Source organism: Rhinolophus ferrumequinum, chromosome X (genome assembly GCF_004115265.2).
Source record: "Rhinolophus ferrumequinum isolate MPI-CBG mRhiFer1 chromosome X, mRhiFer1_v1.p, whole genome shotgun sequence".
Classification (NCBI taxonomy): domain Eukaryota; kingdom Metazoa; phylum Chordata; class Mammalia; order Chiroptera; family Rhinolophidae; genus Rhinolophus; species Rhinolophus ferrumequinum.
In genome coordinates this window covers 52,485,407-52,500,588 of record NC_046284.1, presented here as the reverse complement: position 1 = coordinate 52,500,588, position 15,182 = coordinate 52,485,407, and the positions used below count along the sequence as shown (strand labels likewise).

The 15,182-nt window shown below is 39.2% G+C and overlaps 1 pseudogene; it reads right to left on the bottom strand.

The window, feature by feature from the left end:
* Positions 1–4,753: 4,753 nt before the first annotated feature.
* The window catches only part of LOC117037992 (nuclear receptor-binding factor 2-like), a 40,994-nt pseudogene continuing 30,565 nt past the window's right edge, over positions 4,754–15,182 (bottom strand).

Sequence of the window (15,182 nt, the reverse complement as noted above, 5' to 3'; positions counted from 1 at the left end):
TGTGAATGTTGGTATGCTTGATGCTGTCCCAGAAGCCCCTGAAACTTTTCTCATTTTTGTTTGATTGTTTGTTTTTTCTTTTTGCTGCTCTGATTGGGTGTTTTCTACTACCTTCTCTTTTACATTGCTGATTCAATCCTCTGCTTCATCTAACCTACTGTTGATTCCATGTAATGTATTCTTCATTTTCAGTATTGTATTCTTTATTTCTGACTGGTTCTTTTTTAGGTTTTCTATTTCCATTTTTATGTTTCCTATCTCTCTCCCTGAGATCATTGAGTATTCTTGTAACCAGTGTTTGGAATTCTGCATCTGGTAGATTACTTGTCTCCAATTTGTTTCATTCTTTTTCTGGAGCTTTGTTCTGTTCTTTTTTGGGAGACATGTTTCTTTGTTTCCCTATTTTGGCTGCCTCCTTGTGTTTGTTTTTATGTATTAGGTAGGGCTGTTGTCTCCTGGTCTTAGTAGAGTGGCCTTAAGTAGTAGGTGCGCTGTGGGGCTCAATGGCACAGTCTTCCTGGTCACTTGCACCACACATTCCAGTTGTGTACCTTGTGTCAGTTGTGTGTGCCCTCCTCTTGTAGCAACCTCTTGGTTGCTATTTGCACATTAATGGAAGGGATTGACCCTCAGGCTCACTGATTGTGAGGATTAGCCACGACTACAATGGAGGAGTTGTGGTGCAGGGATCTGCCGACAGAGCAGGATCTGCCTCAGCAGGGCTCTGGTACATCCCAATCTGCCCCTTGGGTGTGCCGTCCTTGGAGGCGGCTGGGTGATGCTCCAGCTGATTTCAAAGCTGGCCACTCGGCACACCAGCCCCAGGGCCACCTGGGCAGAGACCCACTGCAGGTCAAGTTTAGCTGCAGTGCCACCCAGCAGGAGCCAGAAAGCCATCCACAGATTGCTGCTGCCCATGCCGTGCTTGGAAGTGCCTCAAGAGGCCAAACTGCGAACCAAGGCCAGCTACGACTAGTGCCAGGCTTAGGGCTGCTCAGCCAGAGGTTCGGGACATGCTCAAGCAAGATGCTGCTTGTCTGGGTTCTGTGAACTTTGAGAGACGTTAGCAAAGTCTGTAGCAGGCAGTTTGTACAAGAAAAGTCACTGGACGTGGCTTGGGTGTGCCTGAAAGTTAGGCAGGGCAGGGTCTCAGGATCACCAAGCTGTGGTGAAAAAATGGAGTTAGCTAGCAGGATGCAGACTTAGATATGGCAGCTGCCTGTGTCTGCATGCTAGGAAGTAGGACTGCTCAACAAAGAAACAATAGCTTCCTCCAGATCCTCCATCTATGAGAAAGCTGCCCCTCTAGCCCTCATCTTGCAACCAGAAAACTTAGTTCCACCACCCTCACCCCCATGATCCTGTCACCTCTCCAGCTTGCTTCCCCAGTGCTGGAAGTTAGAGCCAGTGATTCTGTTGGTGAGTAAGTCTATGTGGGGTACCTTTAAGAGGAGCACCTGGGAGTGCAGTTGGCCTCTGTTTCACTCACCCACAGTCTTCGCTGGTTTTCTGTGGCCGTCCAGCAGCCACGGGTTCGCGAGGTACCTGAAAGGGGGAGTGGGAATGAATAAAGACACTCACAAATGATGATGGTGATGCGATCGATCGGTCTCCAGTGATGCTGAAGCACCGAGTTTACTATTCTTCACCAATTTATACTGTCTGTGTACATGCAGCTTAACAATCATGAGTATGCATTATCTCATTAAGAGTAAATTTATGACTTTTACATACAAACTACAAAATCCTTGAAACTTTCCCAAAGTCATTATCTCATGACAAAGCCCACCAATTATCCTGCTAGTCTTCAGTCCTCAGTGTCCGAGAACCGGTCACTCCCACCTCATTCCTCAGCAGCTTGCAAGCACCCTCCAGGTGCAGGCAGAGATAAACTGAGCCAGTCTGCAAGGCTTTAAAATAACAAGAAATCATGGCTCCCCACAGTTTTCACAAGCAGAAATCATGGAGACTTTTCTCTCTGGCACCAGAACTCTGGGCTGGGGAGAGACTGGGACCCTTTGTTCCTCTGGGGCAGAGGAACCTCTGCAGCCAAGATATCCTTTCAAATTTTTATGGTCACACATGGGTGTGGGACCAGTGTGTTCCACGTCTCTGCCCCTCCTACCAGTCTTGAGGTTGCTTCTTTTGTGTGTTTTTAGTTGTATGGCTTCGGTTCAAGAAGATTTCAGGCAATTCTTAATGATGGTTGTTTTGTAGGTTAGTTGTAATTTTGATGCGGTCATGAGAGAAGGTAAGCACAGCATTTACTTACTGCACCATCTTGACCAGAACTCCAAAAATCATTCTTTACATGGACTCTAACAGATATAAAACATGAATTTTTTCGTGGAGGCCTTAGCATTCTTCTGCAAGTCTTGCACCCAAAGGCTTTGGAGGACCTGTTAGTTTAGCCGTGGTTTTTTGCAGCCCCCTGACCTCTGTGTGGCAGTTAGAATTTCCTGTTTTTGGACTATAGCAGTAAACAAATATTTATTAAATTATGGAGTTACTTCTTCCTTCTTAGGCTCCATGGAAAATTTTGTGTCTGCTATTGAATCAAACAGTAAAAAAGAGGGAGAAGATACATTTCATACATTTATGAAATAAAAGAAAGCAGCTAATTTTCTACCCATTCCGCAACTCCATTTGGTGACATGCCATAACACCAAAATGCTACCATATCTCAATCACACACTATGACACTGACAACATACTTTCCTTTCCTCCTCTTATACTTATCATTGCTGTCTACGACAGTAATGCTATTAAGTGAATGCTAAAGTAATTTATTTCACAGGATAGAGGAGGTGGAATGTGACAGAGAGTAACATTGATGAAAGCCTGTGATGGGCTAGATGATTTCCATAATTTTCCAGTCTTTTCAGAACAGTGATGTTATATTGGACTCATTAATCCCATTTAAATAATGAAAATTCTTCCTAGTGGATATAACTAACTTGTCCATGGTTTTTAATTTAGTAAGTGAAATGATATGTTTACATCACTGGACCACAGGGAGGGAACCATAATAGCTAAAATGAGTTTTAAATGCCTAATCTTGAAATCATAGAAAGAAGGTGGGTGTGAGGTTGAGAAAGTGGATCTAAGATAGAGGTCAGAAGTGCCAAAAAGAAATAAAGGAGTATATCTTTGCATATCTGAGAAATCAGTAAACACACACACACACACACACACACACACACACACACGCACAAACATACCAGTGGTCCTTTCAGTATTTTTACGGTGAAACATAATATGCTTTGTGTGGAATAATATGAATTAAAAATTCATCATCACCATACACAGTACATTAAAAGGCATCGGAAAATGGAAGAAATATTAGAACATAACTTAGTAGTATATAACTAATGTGGTCAATATAAAAATGAATCTAAGGAGAAAATGGTATTCAATTTTATCAATAAATAAATCCAGGTGAAAAACAATGGCAATCAAGCATCCAAAGTTGTTCAACAACACTAAAATTAAAGAAAAGCAAACAGACACATTGAGTTATACACCTAAGAAAGACACAAAATAGCACATACATATACTGTGACTTAGTTTTAAACAAAATTATATACATATGAATGGATATAGCATTTGACTTATATACAAACACACAAAATATATCTGGAGCATATGTACAAAAACACTATGAGTAGATAGCTTGTGGTGAATCATGGTTAAGATGAAAATATAAGACAATTCATATATTTCATCATTGTGTGAGCAGTAATAATTATAGATAAAATTACAATAGCATAGGATGTATCTGGGAATTGATGTTATAGAAATGTATTTTTATTGACATAAAAAGTTGTCATATATATTTTATGCAAAAGAGGTTATACAGAACTTTTACATAAAATATATCCATGTATGCCTAATGTATTTGTCTCACAGTATACACCTTCATATATCCTCATTCTTTTTTTTTAAACACAATTACTTTATTGATTTCTTACAATCAAATACTGCCAACTAGCATTACTTCCACTCATACATCATTAAACACCACAGGATATGTCCTTGGTATTTTCAAATGATGCATTATACAATAAACAAAAAAGTTAGAATTTAAAATGCACCCTGATTAATTCTATAAACTGGTAATTTTTTTTAAAGCGTAAATAATAATTTTGTTCTTCATAAAATGGAAATTTAAATATTTCTCCTGATAGTCTTGAGGTTATCATTATGTTATGAGTAGTGCAAAGTGTGGCACACAGAGTTTCATCTAGAAAGGTGTGTCTTACACACCTCATTAAACAAATGAAATGTGCATAACAAAATGCGTACAGTCAATGCATGATAGAAAGCATGTTTGAAATCCAAGGCAGCCCCTCAGGCCATCATATTATTTAGGTTTTGCATTATCATTGATGGCATTATAGATTAATTACACATAACATAATTTTACACATTTTAACCCTGAAGATAAGAAAAATAGCAGTTGCTTGAAAAAATTATTCCAGGTAGCCATTTGGTTTGTATCAGGAGAAAGTGAACCTCCGAGGGTTTAGTGTCTGCCAAGTCTGGAATCCTTAGCTGAAGTCAGTAAATCAGAAATCCGACATATTTCACAGTGACTGTTTCCCAAGTCCTGGCAATGCCTCTTCTCCACAGTATGCCAGATGGTGAAGCATCTCCAGGATTACCCTTGCGTGTGGTTTGCCCCCCACCTTTTTTTTTCCCGCTGGGTTATCTGTGTTATTTCCTCATCTCACCTCTTCTATGGCCTTCCATTTTAATTATTCATAAGTCCTTTCAGAATATCCTCAGAGAGCTCCATAAGGGGAAGTTCTGGAGAAGGAAAATCCAAGGGAGGAAGATTGGGTATTAGAATATCCTTGACTTTACCAGTATTTGCTGCAAACTTCTGCCAGGTTGAAGAGGCTGTAGCAGTTTCTGAATGTGGTGGCAGGCTTCATAATTCTGACTTTTCTACAAAATCAGCATCTACATCCAGCTTCTTTTCAAATGGGTCTTTCAGTAGTCTGGAATTTTCAGCCTTTAGTTGTTTATTTTCTTTTCTTAATCTTTCATTCTCAGCCACAAGGAATTCCACATGCCTCTTTAAATCTGCAAGATTTTGTTTGCCTGCTCCTCTATAATTGTTTTATCATCTTTTGGGGCTTTGCTTTCAATGCACGGCTCTGTTGGCTCACTCTTCTGCTGAAGTAAAAAGAGTAGTGTGTCTGGATCCCTGTGAAAGACCCCCTGAATTTCAGGCAGGTGTTTCTGGGTGGAAAGGCTGTGCTTCTGAGAGAGAAGGAGGCTCTGGCCCTCTGCATCCTCCGCAGAGGGTCTGTGAGATGCCTGAAGCTGGGCAGCTGCATTCTTGTCCGTGCTCTGCTGGGCTTTCAGTCTTTCCCTCCGCTTTGCACGCTTCCACCTCTCCAGTATGAGGAAGAGCTGCTTCATGTGGCTATTCCTTTGCGGTCCCAGTGATAAATGAACCTGCTCAGACAGTGTCAGCTTCTTGGCTTCAGAAAGATACGCTGCAGCCTTTTTGTGACAAGAAATAGCCTCTTCGTATTTCCCTGCAGCTAACAAATGATCTGCTCTTCTGCTCTGTTGATGAGCCAGGTTTAGGGGTCCTTCCATTACTTCCACAGACCCAGGAATAAGAGGCAGCCGGAGGAAGGGGAGCCATGGCGCTGAAGCACATGGAGAACAGCAGGGGAGCGCGAAGCAGCTGCGGAGTCAGAAGCCCCTCTCTGCGCCCCAGGAGCAAGCGGAGGGGGCAGAGGGCCATATACTCTCATTCTTGTACTCTGCTCCCCACCCCCACCACACAGACACAGAACTTTCTATAATCAGTCTAGAGAGGGTCTGAAGGGAACATCCTACCATATAAATTAACAACTAGATCTCTACCAGAATCACTCTTAAGGCTCCTTATGCTACATAAACATCTAGAAAGTTCCAGAAAGTTCTTTTTTGAGAATGATAGAAAAGAGTATTCCATAACCTAAGTTTATATTCTATGATTGGTTAAAGAAAGCACATGTTTTTAGTTATTGGTTACTTAATGATCTAATGGAGTTTGGAGTCAGGGAATGATTTCAGCACTCTATTTCCTCTTATTTCATGTGCACCTCTGACCTCTGATTTTTACATTTTTATGTCATCCATTCTCTTTACATCACCAAGCAGCTCTTGCTTTAAGAGACATCAGCTGCCCTCTTACTTCCGATCTATGGTTGTTCTTTCAGCTAGAGATTGTTCTCAGCATTCAAGTGACAATGAAGTTAAATAAAACTAATACTGCAAGTAATAATGTGCAGTATTTTTTTAATTAAAGTTTATTGGGGTGACAATTGTTAGTAAAGTTACATAGATTTCAGGTGTACAATTCTGTAACACATTATCTCTATTTCACATTATGTGTTCACCACCCAGAGTCAGTTCTCTTTCCATCACCATATATTAGACCTCGTTTACCCTCTTCTAGAGCCCCTCTCTCTCCTTACCCTCCAGGAACCCCTAAATTATTGTCTCTGTCTATGAGCTTTTGTTCCTTCATTTTTTTGTCTTGTTCTCTTGTTCTTTTCAGTTTTATTCACCACATATCAGTAAAATCATACGGTTCTCTAATTTTTCTGTCTGACTTATTTCGCTTAGCATTATACTCTCAAGTTCCATACATGTTGTCACAAATGGTACTATTTCATCTTTTCTTATCGCCGAATAGTATTCCATTGTGTATATATACCACAACTTCTTTATTCATTCATCTATAGAAGGACAGTTGGTTGTTTCCATGTCTTGGCCAAGGTAAATAAAGCATCAATGAACATTGGAGCACACATATCTTTACAGATAAATGTTTTCAGATTTTTTGGGTAGATACCTAGGGGAGGGATTGCAGGGTCACATGGTAATTCTATTCTTAATTTTTTGAGGAACCTCCACACTGCCTTCCATAGCAGCTGCATCAATCTGTATTCCCACCAACAGTGTATGAGGGTTCCTTTCTCTCCACAGCCTCTCCAACACTTGTTACTATTTGTCTTGTTGATGATAGCCATTCTGACTGGGGTGAGGTGATATCTCATTGTGGTTTTTATTTGCATTTCTCTGATGATTAGTGATGTTGAGCATTTTTTCATATGTCTATTTGCCATTTGTATGTCCTCTTTGGAGAAATGTCTCTTCTGGTCTTCTGCCCATTTTTCAATTGGGTTGGTTGTTTTTCTGTTGTTGAGTTGTATGAGTTCCTTCTGTACTTTAGATATTAGCCCCTTATCAGAGGCACTGTTCGCAAAAATCTTCTCCCATTCTTTTGGTTGCCTCTTTATTGTGTCAATGGATTATTTTGCTGCGCAGAAGCTTTTAAGTTTGATATAGTCCCATTTATTTATTTTATCTTTTACTCCCCTTGCCTTTGGAGTCAAATTCATAAAATGATCTTTGAATCCAAGATCCATAAGTTTAGTACCTATGTTTTCTTCTATGGAGTTTTTTTTTTTAATTTATTGGAGTGACAATTATTAGTAAAATTACATAGATTTCAAGTGTACAATTCTGTATTACATCATCTATAAATCCCATTGTGTGTTCACCACCCAGAGTCAGTTCTCCTTCCATCACCATATATTTGATCCCCCTTACCCTCATCTCCCACCCCCACCCCCCTTACCCTCTGGTAACCACTAAACTATTGCCTGTGTCTATGAGTTTTTGTTTCTCATTTGTTTGTCTTGTTCTTTTGTTGTTTTTGGTTTATATACCACATATCAGTGAAATCATATGGTTCTCTGCTTTTCCTGTCTGACTTATTTCGCTTAGCATTATACTCTCAAGATCCATCCATGTTGTCACAAATGTCCCTATATCATCTTTTCTTACTGCCGAATAGTATTCCACTGTGTATATATACCACAACTTCTTTATCCATTCATCTATCGAAGGACATTTTGGTTGTTTCCATGTCTTGGCCAACGTAAACAAAGCTGCAATGAACATTGGAGCACATGTGTCTTTATGGATAAATGTTTTCAGATTTTTGGGTAGATACCCAGGAGAGGGATTGCTGGGTCATCTACCAGCAATGGTAATTCTATTTGTAATATTTTGAGGAACCTCCACACTGCCTTCCATAACGGCTGCACCAGTCTACATTCCCACCAACAGTGTATGAGGGTTTCTTTTTCTCCACAGCCTCTCCAACACTTGTTACTATTTGTCTTGTTGATGATAGCCATTCTAACTGGGGTGAGGTGATATCTCATTGTGGTTTTGATTTGCATTTCTCTGATGATTAGTGATGTTGAACATTTTTTCATATGTCTATTTGCCATTTGTATGTCCTCTTTGGAGAAATGTCTCTTCAGGTCCTCTGCCCATTTTTCTATTGGATTATTTTTGTTGTTGTTGTTGAGTTGCATGAGTTCCTTGTATATTTTGGATATTAGCCCCTTATCGGAAGCACTGTTTGCAAAAATCATCTCCCATTCAGTTGGTTACTTCTTAATTTTGTTGATGGTTTCTTTTGCTGTGCAAAAGATTTTAAGTTTGATATAGTCCCATTCATTTATTTTAGCTTTCAATTCCCTTGCTTTTGGAGTCAAATTCATAAAATGCTCTTTGAACCCAAGGTTCATAAGTTTAGTACCTGTGTTTTATACTATGCAGTTTATTGCTTCAGGTCTTATGCTTAGGTTTTGATCCATTTTGAATTAATTTTGGTACGTGGTGACAGATAGCAGTCCAGTTTCATTCTTTTGCACGTGGCTTTCCAATTCTGCCAGCACCATTGATTGAAGAGGCTGTCTTTTCTCCATTGTATGCTTTTTTTGCTTCTCTGTCAAAAATTATCTGTCCATATTTATGTAGGTTTATTTCTAGGTTTTCAATTCTATTCCAATGGTCTTTGTGTCTGTTTTTAGACCAATACCATGGTGTTATTGTTGACCTGCAGTACAAGCTAAAGTCATGGAATGTGATACTACCAGCATTGGTCGTTTTTCTTAGGATTCCTTTGGCTATTCAGAGTCTTTTGTGGTTCCATACAAATCTAATGATTTTTTTGTTCTATTTCTTTAAATAATGCTATTGGGATTTTGATGGGGATTGCATTAAATCTATATATTGCTTTGGGTAATACGGCTAATTTAACTACGTTGATTCTTCCAATCCATGAGCACAGAATGTCTTTCCATTTCTTTGTCTCTTCTTCAACTTCTTTCAAAAATGTCTTGTAATTTTCAGCATATAGGTCTTTCACATCCTTGGTTAAGTTTATTCCTAGGTATTTTATTCTTTTTGCTGCAATTGCAAAAGGAATTTTTTTTATTTCTTTTTCTGAGGTTTCATTGTTAGTATATAGGAATGCAATGGATTTTTGTATATTGAATGTGTAGCCGGCAACTTTACTGTATTCTTTTATTGTTTCTAATAGCTTTTTGTTGGAGTCTTTAGGGTTTTCTCTATATAGCATCATGTCATCTTCAAAAAGTAGCAATTTAACTTCTTCATTCCCAATTTAGATGCCTTCTATTTCTTTCTCTTGCCTGATTGCTCTGGCAAGGACTTCCAACACTATGTCGAAAAGCAGAGGTGATAGGGGAGAGCTCTGTCATGTTCCTAAACATAGAGAAAAGGGCTTCAGTTTTTCACTGTTAATTATGATATTAGCTGAGGGTATGTCGTATATGGCCCTTATTATGTTAAGGTATTTGCCTTCTATACCTATTTTATTAAGTGTTTTAATCATAAATGGATTTTGTATCTTGTCAGATGCCTTTTCTGCATCAATTGATATGATCATATGATATTTGTCCTTTATTTTGTTTGTGTGATGTATCACATTGATGGATTTGTATATGTTGAACCATTCTAGTGCCCCTTGGGTGAACCCAACTTGGTCGTGATGAATAATTTTTTTAATGCATTGTTGCATTCGTTTTGCTAGAATTTTGCTTAGGATTTTTTCATCTGTATTCATCAGAGATATTGGTCTGTAGTTTTCTTTCTTTGTGTTATCCTTACCAGGTTTTGGTATCAGGGTAATGTTGGTCTCATAAAATGAGTCAGGGAGTATTGTCTCTTCTTCAATTTTTCGGAAGAGTTTGAGTAGGACAGGTATTAAATCCTCTTTGAAGATTTGGTAGAATTCACTAATGAAGCCATCTGATTCTGGACTTTTGCTTTTGGGAAGGTTATGGATGACTGATTCCATTTCCTTACTGGTGATGGGTCTATTTAGATTTTCTAATTCTTCATGATTCAGCCTAGGAAGGCTGTATGTTTCTAAGAACTTATCCATTTCTTCTAGGTTATCGAATTTGGTGGCATATAATCCTTCATAGTATTCTTGGATGATCCTTTGTATTTCTGTAGCATCGGTGATAACTTCCTCTCTTTCATTTCTGATTTTGTTTATTAGTGTCTTTTCTCTTTTTATCTTACTGAGGCTAGCCAACAGTTTGTCAATTTCATTAATCTTTTCTAAAAACCAGCTCTTTGTCACATTATTTTTTCTATTGTCTTTTCGTTCTCTATTTCGTTTAGTTCTGCTCTGACTTTTATTATTTCCTTTCTTCTGCTGACCTTGGGTTTCATTTATTCTTCCTTTTCTAGTTCTTTAAGGTGTAATGTGAGGTTGTTTACCTGGGATTTTTCTTATTTCTTGAGATAAGCCTGTAGATATAAATTTCCCTCTTAAAACTGCTTTTGCTGCATCACCAAAATTTTGGTAGGATGTATTTTCATTCTCATTTACTTATATGTATCTTTTTTTTTTTTTTAAGTTTATTGGGGTGACAATTGTTAGTAAAATTACATAGATTTCAGGTGTGCAATTCTGTATCACATCATCCATAAATCACTCTGTGTGTTCACCACCCAGAGTCAGCTCCCCTTCCATCGGCATACATTTGATCCCCCTCACCCTCATCCCCCACCCCCCAACCCCCTTACCCTCTGGTAACCACCAAATTACGTTCCCCAGATTAATTTTCAAACCCGTGGCCATCCTGTGGTCACCGACTGACCTCCAATCCCCTCACCTTCCCCCCCACCCCCCACCCCTCCCGCCCATCTAGCAACCCTCAGTTTTTCCTCTTTGTTATATGTATCTTTTGATCTCTCCTCTTTTTTCTTCTTTGACCCAGTCATTTGTTAAAAGTATGTTGTTTAATCTCCACATATTTGTGGATTTTTTCTGCTTTCTTTTTGCAGTTGATATCCAATTTCAAAGCCTTGTGATCTGTGGGGAGCCATGATTTTTTGTTATTTTAAAAGCCTTGCAGACTGGCTCAGTTTATGATTAACATGTTTTAGCTTTTAAGGCATTATCTCTGCCTGTTTCTGGAGGGTGTTTGCGAGCTGCTGAGAAAGTAGGTGGGAGTGACCGGTTCTCGGACACTGAGGACTGAAGACTAGCAGGATAATTGGTGGGCTTTGTCATGAGATAATGACTTGGGAAAAGTTTCAAGGATTTTGTATCTGTATGTAAAAGTTATAAATTTGCTCTTGATGAGATAATAGCATTGAGGTTTGTTTAGTAGTTTCTGCTTTTCTGTGTTTTAGGTAAAAGATAACTTTCTGTGATGTAATACATTCCTTTATCTGCTGACTGTTAAAACTGCACGTATTCTTAGGGTATATAAACGGTGGTAAAAAATAAACTCGGTGCTTCAGCATCACTGGAGACCGGCCGCATCATCATAATTGTGAGTGTCTTTATTTAATTCCCACTCCCCCTTTCAGGATCCGCGTTGATTCGTGGCTGCTGGTCGGCCACAATTGGCGCCCAACGTGGGGCCTAAACACGGAAAAATCAGTGAGAAACACCGTACAGGTTGGGCCCAGCTCGGTTATAGAGTGTTAAAGGTACGGTGAGTAGGACACTGTCCCCTCGGTCAAATGAGTGTGTGAGTGAGTGATAGCTCCACGACTTCGTGTTACGGAGCTTGTTTGGGCCCTAATCTGAGGTTCCGGTTCTGTCATATGGCATAACGGCGATCAGAACTTCGGTTCTGCCTGGTCGGGGATTTATTCCGTCACGCCTTAGCTACGACAGATTTGGTCCCATAAGGGGCACGGCCAGACGGGCATCTGATTGATCTATTTGTGTGAAAGAAGGGCCGAGTTAGGGAAAAGAGAAATAGGTCACGCTATCAACAAGGACCGTTAGAAAACTTAAGAAAATAGGTCACGCTATCAGCAAGGACCTGTGTGTTAAAAAACTTAAAAAAATGGGTCACGCCAGCAGCAAGGACCTGTATGTTAGAGGACTTAAGAGATTACTTGCCGCCCGTGGCAGCAGGGTGAGCAAAGAGCAATTAGATAAATTTTTAAAATTTGTAAAAAAAGTTTGCCCATGGTTTCCAGATGAAGGTACCGTCAGCTTGGAGACTTAAAAAAAGGTTGGAGAACAATTACAAGGCTATTATAGTGTCCAAGGACCTCAGCGGGTCCCTGTAGAAACATTTGGATTGTGGACTTTAATTAGAGACTGCTTAGATCTTAAAAAAAAAGGCTGTAAGTTAAAAAGAGTAAAACAGGCAGAAAATGAGAAAAACCTTCCGTTTGCCGCTTCACTGGAAGAGCTGGGAGAAAGGGAGGGGGCTGATTATGCTGAGAACACTTTTCCATCTGCCGCCTCTCCGGAGGAAAAAGAGGAGAAAAAAGGAGTCAGATATACAAAAAAACTTGCTAAACATAATAAAGAGCCTGTTAGCCAGAAACCTCCAGATAAACACTGGAAAGATTTAGACCCTCAAGATCAAAAAGATTTAGTGGTGGCTGCAGCTCATAAGAGCAGACGGCTTGTAAATCCTATAGTTACACTTACAAAACAGATAAAGATGATTCAAGGACAATTAGTCGAGCTCAAAGTTGCTGTGGGTAAAAAAAATTGTCCTCTGGGTCCCCAGATTTCTTTAAGAGATCAGTAAAATCCTCGGGGTAAAGACCCCCCCGCCAGGATATGTTAAACCAGGATCAGATTCTGTTGTACGCTCCTCTCTTCAATTGGCTTGCAAAGAGACTCATAAACAGGGAGAGTCTTTAAAACAATTTGGAGTATATCCTGTCTTTAACAGGCTTGACCAGACAAAAAATGTGTTTAAAAAATGGAGGCCTTTTCAATAAAAACAAATAAAAAAAAATTAAAAGAAGCTTGCGCACAGTACGGTCCTATCGCCCCTTTTACAATGACAATTTTAGATATTTTGTCTAGTAAAGCATTGGTGGCTCAGTGGTAAAATTCTCGCCTGCCATACAGGAGGCCCGGGTTTAATTCCCAGCCTCCCCGTTAACCTTATAGTACAAGAGCAGCTTGATAAAGGCCATATAATTAAATCTACTTCAGCTAAAATTCACCCATTTTTGTAATTAAAAAAAAAACAAAAAAATAGAGATTGTTACAAGATTTTAAAAAAGTAAATAAAACTAGCCTATAAAAAGATATTAGTGGCGAGTCTTTCCCCAAGACATGACAAATAGCCCCAACTTGTGTCAGATGTTTGTTAGTAAAGCAATTGATAACACCAGAAAACAGTTTCCTTCTGTTTACATCATTCATTATATAGATAACATTTTGTTGGCCTGTAAAAAAAAAAAAAAGGGGTGTTGTTAGCTTGCTTTGTAAATATAAAAAAAAACCTTCTGGCCTCAGGTCTTATTATTGCACCCAAAAAAGTACAGAAAAGTGAGCCTTATTCTTACTTGGGATTTCAGTTGTTTGCTCAGTATTTCACTCCACAAAAAATAGAGCTTAAAAAAGATCATCTTAAATCTCTTAATGATTTTCAAAAGTTGTTGAGAGATATTAATTGGCTGCGCCCTTCTTTGGGATTAACTACTGGAGATCTTAAACCACTGTTTAAAATTTTAAAAAGAGATTCTGATCCGACCTCCCCCAGGTCTCTTACTGAGCCTACACGGAAGGCTCTCTCTAAGGTTGAAAAAGCCATTCAGCAAAAAATTCTCTTTATTTTGCCAGCAATTCTCTATCAATCATGTTACTGACATCCTTCCACTGCTCCTCAGGCTTTGGTCAAATAAAAAGACCCACTTACAGGCTTTTGGCAAGGCCCAGATCCAGTCCTCATATGGGGCCGAGGGCATGTTTGTGTTTTTCCACAGGATACAGAAGGCCCTCGGTGGCTGCCAAAACGATTGGTGCGACATGTAGACCCTCTACCTGCTGATGACATTGATGACCCTCAACAATACAAAAAAAGACCAGACGTATTGGGCCTATGTACCTGATCCACCAATCCTCCACCCTGCTGTATGGGATGGTCCTGAGATTCCAGTCTATGTCAATGACACTCACGCCCTAGGATTGCCTTCTAATGGACACATAAAACAACATTTAAAAAGTTTTGTAAATCAGGCACTCCCTACAGTCAGGTGGCTGATTTACAAGATGGGACTAGAGATTGGACCACTGTTGTTAAAACTGTTAATATATCTGCTTGTGTTCCTTCCCCATATACACTTTTGATTGAAAATATTAATGTACACTTTGTAAAAAATCAATTTAATGTTTCCTGTAATAATTGTTCTTTAACAAATTGTATTTCTTGGGTGCCGTTAAAAACTAATGTTATGATACTTAAACAACCATCTTTTGTTATGCTTCCTGTTAATATCTCTGGACCTTGGTATACTAAAAAAAATTTGACATGATGCTAATGTGTCTTTAGATATGTTTCGGCTTCATGATAAAATTCAAAATATGAGAGAAGCTAAACCCTTGAAATTTGATGCAGCTCAGGCTGCTTCTGAGTTTATTGATGCTCTTAAAAATGCTATGCCATCTATGCCTCATATTACCCATTCTGTTATGATTTTTCTTATATTGGGCATCTGTGTCTGTTTGGTTCTGTGCCTACTCCCCATCCTCATTAAATGTTTCATCAGCAGGATGTTAGACTTGCGAGCTGACATCCATCAGCTTGAGCTTAAGACAAGGCCTTAAGTCTCTCTCTCCCCCTTGTATGTATTGAAACGGGTTAGCCAATGACGGGTAAATCCTGGGAGGTCCTTCAACACCTAAGACAGGGCTTGTATTAAAAAATACAAGTTCCAAAGACGGGTTAATTGATAAGACGGTCCCGGGGTGCCTAAGACAGGCACCGTCACCTTATATCTCCTGTAATGTGGATTTTGCTTCTATAAAATAAAAAAGGGGGATATGTGGGGAGCCATGATTT